The sequence below is a fragment of the Macrobrachium nipponense genome, chromosome 7 (genome assembly GCF_015104395.2).
Source record: "Macrobrachium nipponense isolate FS-2020 chromosome 7, ASM1510439v2, whole genome shotgun sequence".
NCBI classification, from domain to species: Eukaryota; Metazoa; Arthropoda; class Malacostraca; order Decapoda; family Palaemonidae; genus Macrobrachium; species Macrobrachium nipponense.
In genome coordinates this window covers 115745811-115751810 of record NC_061109.1, presented here as the reverse complement: position 1 = coordinate 115751810, position 6000 = coordinate 115745811, and positions in this window count along the sequence as shown.

The following is a 6000-nucleotide window of genomic DNA, read 5'->3' as shown; positions in this document are numbered from 1 at the left end:
TATTCATTTTTGTCCAGAATGACAAGACCCTTACCTTTATCTGGTTTTATTACTATGATGTCCTCCTCTTTCGCCAGGTTTTTTTTATAATATTGAAGTCGTCCTTGCTGAAAAACGGCGTCCATCTCGATTTTAAATTGTTATATGCGCGATGGACTAGTGATGAGATCTGGGACTGTGGAATACTCAAATCGGTGTCAAAGGGCAAATCCTTAATACGGTGAAAGAGCGATTCAATTGGTAAAAAGAACTGTTGGTAGTTATTGACCATTTCAAGCCCTGCGATGCATAGGTTTTCTTAAATATCTTTTTAAATATCAACTGTATCTTCCTGAAAATTTGGCACAACATGTTTTACACCTTCCGCTAATATATGGCAATATAATTAAGTACCCTGAATTAATAATTAAGGCACTTTACTTAGAAAATTTTCAATTTCCTCAGTATTAGTTGTAAATATACGAACACCTGTCGTTGGCTTAGCCAAAGAGTTGGTAAAGAAGCCCCGCCCATTCCTCTCTTTCTTACTCTGTCTGATACTTATGAATGGAGTAGTGTACTACCATATGTATTTTTTACGTTTTAAAATGTACACGAACCACCATTTATTACTGATTACTTTTCATAAAGCCATTTGTATCTTTTTATTTATCTTGTACCTTTCTTATCTATTTCCATGAGAATGGTGTGGTAGTGGCAACTTTAGATTACTATTGGAGATATAAATATGGAAGGAAAAAAAAAAAAGAGATCATAGTTTATTTAAAAGTAAGATCACTATATACATTATTTTATTGTATATATCCAATAAAGTATGTACAATATATACAGAAATTTTACAGATTTTGAAGTAAATTTTTGCAATAACCATGAAAACAGCATAGACATACAAAATAAAAAAAACTGGTGGATAAATATATCAAAACTTATTAATTACAGGACTATATATATACACACGTATAAGGATATTTCAGCTCACTCCCCATCACTGTCTAAAAACAAATCGTCCTCGTCATCACTGGCGACGTTGACAACGATTGGATCTCTGCAATCCCGGACGTTGTCAGTAAGCCAGTATTTGTTCTCGAAAGCTTGACTTCGTTGGACAGCGCCTTCCCACACCTGTTTAGTGACAGCAAGCCTTGCTTCCTCCAATCTGGCCTTTAGGTCTCCCTGATGAAATGCCGTAACGATGAAAGTACATATAGCTTCATATGCGCTCATACCTGCTCGATGGCATTGAGTTCAGGATGGGCGGGTGGAAAGCGGACGACAATCTAAACACACCTGAACAGCTTGTAACTACTGCCCCTCCAATTTTCAGCGGGTATATTTTCCAGTATATATATATATATACTCTAAATATATCAAGAGGTCATAATAATCTCCAAAAATAATGAAACACAAATAAACTTTATTGCATAAACTAATTTGGATACATAAAACAATAATCCATAAAGTAATTTAAAAATGTAAAACACTATACGTCATAATCATAGTACGGTACACTTTCATTCATATTTTGTTAACATTGAGAGAAAGGAGTGGGCGGGCCGTCATTCCTAACGGTGCCCGAAAGCCTCAGTCAAATGCAAAGAAAATTGGAAATGTTCAAGAGCAAAGTGCCATTATTAATAATTTTAGATACTTAGTTATATTGCCATACATTAGCGGAAGGTCTAAAACATGTTGGGCCAAAATTTCAAGAGGATACAGTTGATATTTAATAAGATATTTAAGAAAACCTATGCATCGCAGACCTTGAAATGGTGTATAAGTTTGAAATTAGGCAAACAAAAATCCAACCCTAAGGACAGCAAGAATTCCTCCCTTTTTGACAAAATCCTTTTTGAGAAGTTAAAAACAGTGCACAAACTCTTGCAAAACTTAGGAACAACAACACCTAATCTTGCCAATTTCCTATTGTGTTTCTCGATAACCTCCTTGTTAAAATTAAATATAGTTTTGTTAAAAAGCCTGGTAAAAATAATTTTATCTAACAGTGACAGGGAATCATGAACAGCTGTTTTATGAAAATTGACTAGGTTTTTTAAACGTTCTACGCTCTTGTGTTTACATGTAATTTCTAGTTCAAGGAGACGTCTAGTTGCATCAGCATAAAACTCGGAATGATATAACGAAGCCTTATACACTTTAAACCTAACAAAATTTGGAATGACATTGTTTAACTGACAATACTGTAAAAATTCCAATTTCCTTCATTCACTCAGCAACTTGAAAATGGTTAATTCCTCTTGATCTCAGACGAAGAAGGAAGAGAATTGCGAAGAAAAAGCTGTTGACATCCATTCCGGTTTGTAAAGCCCGAAGAGCGAAGTTCCCAATAATTACACATAAGGGCCGGAGCTGGAGCTCAAAGAAGATATATCCCGAAGGAAGTAGTAGGGAAAGGCATCCTCATCTTTCAACAGTTTATTTTAATGCCGACGTTTCGCGACGAATTACTGCCAGTCACATTGCCGAAGAAAAACTTCCCCATTTCACAATTTACGGCTTGTATGACCTATACATTTTAGTCAGATATATCGAAACATAATGAAACACCAATTCAACAAACAATATATTCTTCAAATGAGATACACCGTGAAATATATTATGCGTTATTGGCTTCTCCTTCTTGGTAATAGTGCTCAGTCCCTCTTAATTCCGGTTTACAAAGTCGATATTTACTGCATAAATAATATTTTCATGGCAAGTGGCTGTGGCTAAATTATATACTTGAACATGTGTGTTGAAAGCCATTTAGAAAGAGTTGTGATAACACATGAAATGAATAAAAAATATACAACATGGTAAAATTGATGGTATGGTAAAAATGATGGTATATGACCTGTAATTAGCACTACAGACTACAGACAGGAGGTCAAGAACTCGCAACACTTCGACTCCCATCAAGAATCCTGGACTTTGAAGGTGGCGGTTTTAAAAGCATGGAGCATGGAACGTTTTTCAGGCATTTATGCCTGTTGTTTCAGGCTATAAAAAGGTATTATGTACAGAGCTAAAATAATAATTGCCTTATGCTTAAAAGAAATGTGGAGGATACAGTTTTGATGACAAATTTACGTACCCCGTAGGGGGATAGTGCCACACATGTTCAAGTAATTTACACATGTTCAAGTATATAATTTACACGCATGTTCAAATATATCATTTACACACATGTTCAAGTATATAATTTACACCTCATTTGATGCAATGTAGGCATTACTTAAGGTTCTCTGCAGCGTCCCTTCGGCGCCTCGCTGCAACTACTTTCATTCATTTTACTGTTACCTCCGTTCATATTCTCTTTCTTCCATCTTATTGTCCACCCTCTCCCAACAATTGCTTCATAGTGCAACTGCTTTGAGGTTTTCCTTTCAAACCTTTTACTGTCAATATCTGTTTCAGCGCTGAATGGCCTTAGTTGCCCCAGTGCTTGGCATAATGCCAAAAATCTATCTAAAAAAATAATATGCACTTAATTTAAGGCATATATGTGGCCATTGAGTGTGAGTTTAGATGAAAATAGTCTTATACTCATATACTACCGTTATCCCTAGCTTTAATTGATACGTGTTGAATATTTGCCTAAAATTTTCTGTTGAAAGAGAGTTGGAAAAAAGTGTCATCCATATTTACTTTAAAGCATATCGCAGTTCTAATAAATTTATGCATCAATTTTGCTCTAGTTCAGCTTAGTAAAAGTGTACTGTAACTCTGTAAATAGGTAGTATTCTGTACTCCTATAATTGCTAAAAGTATTACATACTAATGATATACTCATTTTGATTCTTTGCACACAATGAATGACAAGTACGAAAGGTTTGTTAAGAATATTAAATAAATTAAATAATCAGTGTTTTCTTTGTACACAATGAATTTTAAGCAAAAATCCCGTAAGGGCTTGCTAAAAATATTCAATACTGAATTTTATTATCACCTTTTATTTGTTTGTACACAATGTATGAAAAGTAAAAAATCAAAAGCAACCAATTTTCAATAAAAACTTTTTTATATATTTATACAATGAATGACAGGGACCAATCAGGTAAGGACATCTGGAAGGTTTTATGAAAACGGAATCCACCTCAAAAAGGCAATTTTTTACTAAGGCTTATCAAGTGCACCTTGAAAAACAACCGTATTCAGATTAGCTACTGACAGGATGAGTTTGTCACGTAACTATATTTGGTTACATTAGGCTAACTTAGATCACCAAAACAACAATACCGTAGGTTTCCTTTAAGGCACATTAGCTCTTGAAATAATTTAATGAATGAAGCTGAAACTTTGTTCCTGTACATAGCAGGGACTATATCAGTCTGATTCCTTTTCATGGCCTAGTTATGACCAGTATATTGCTTTTATACAATGCACAGTAATGTGCATTACTACGAAATAGCATATGTTAATAGAAATCCGTAGTGTAAGCCTACTCCCTCTCTCTATTTTCCCCTACAAACAGGTCAGATACCATCATTTTGACCATCTTGTATATTGTTTGATTCATCCCGTGAGTTATCGCAACCCATTATAAATGGCTTTAAACATGCATTTTCAAATATGTAATTTAGAAATTCGCGATGTGAAAATATTATTTACCAAGAGGGAGAAGCCAATAACGCATAATATATTTCACGGTGTATCTCATTTGAAGAATATATTGTTGTTAAATTAGTGTTGCATTATGTTTAGATATATCTGACTAAAATGTATATGTCATACAAGCCGTAAGCTGTGAAACTGAGAAGTATTTCTTCGGCATCGTGACTGGCTAAAGGCGTGGCTTGTGACGTCATGGATCAGCTCCAAGCGCTTTGATTGGTCCTAATTTTCCCCATCCCTAAACTCTTCCAGACTTGGGAAATATGTGGCCCGGTAAATATTAGCTTCCTTTAGGCCCATACACGTTACTGATATCTATTCCTGTGAAGAAGTGTTCCTTTACAAAGCTATATTCAGTTATATTTCTTTCGAGCTCATTATTAGAATCCACGATCTTTTCAGCATCTAACTGGTTTTTGTCACTAACATCAACATCAATGAAAATTGCACTATTCTCTTGCTCATATCTTGAGCTTTCAAATTTTTCCAGTGATTTTCTAGTTTGACCAACATAAAAATTCTGAAATGGTTGAATGGGATTTGAATGCATATCCTTTAGTATTGTTGGGCAAGATATTTTTTCCGAAGTTCTTTAAAAGTTCTCTTTTCATTGTTCTGAAATGCTACACTAAGACTCAGGTTCTAAACTGATGGGGAATATCTTTGAAATGAACACTTTATTTCAGTACGAGGATTTATTTGGTGTTATAAGTTTCTTTTGCTATTATAAACAAAATTCTTTTCGCTGCTCTTAATTCATTATCTAATACAAAGTTTGCATATTTTCATTTCTCGCCTGTATTCATCGTTAGATCTGTTTCATCATGGCTAAACATACTAACGTTCTTGCTCTAAAAATAAGAGTGGGAAAACTAACTTCTCCACTTTAGTGTTTTGGAAGGAACAGAAAATGAATGTAGTACATGGGTAGAAATATTGGTAGGTTTCCTGCACCCACCTTATTTAAACCCATTTATATTTTTCTAAGCAATGTGCAATAAAAAAAGTGTAGGCCTCAGTCACTTTCCATTTCCAAAGAGAATTTTATTAAGAGAATCAGTTCATTTAATTTCCCAAATAAAGCATTTACAGTTTCGTTCACAGGTCAAATACGTATGCAGCAAAGAAAACGTGTAATAGGCAAGGGAACAAAAATGCAAATTCTTTCCTTGGTAAATGAAACGAAATGATTCCCATCCACCGTGGAAATGGACAAGGAAGGCAGCGTACCCTTTTACAATGGGATGATGGGATGAACTTCCTTTTATAACTGATCCAACTAATACTAGTGTAACTTCCTAATCATAAAAGGATTTTTGTTTGTCTTACAAGCCGAATATCTTTCACTTTTGAAAATTTTGTATTTCAACATTAGAATGGTTTTCTGGC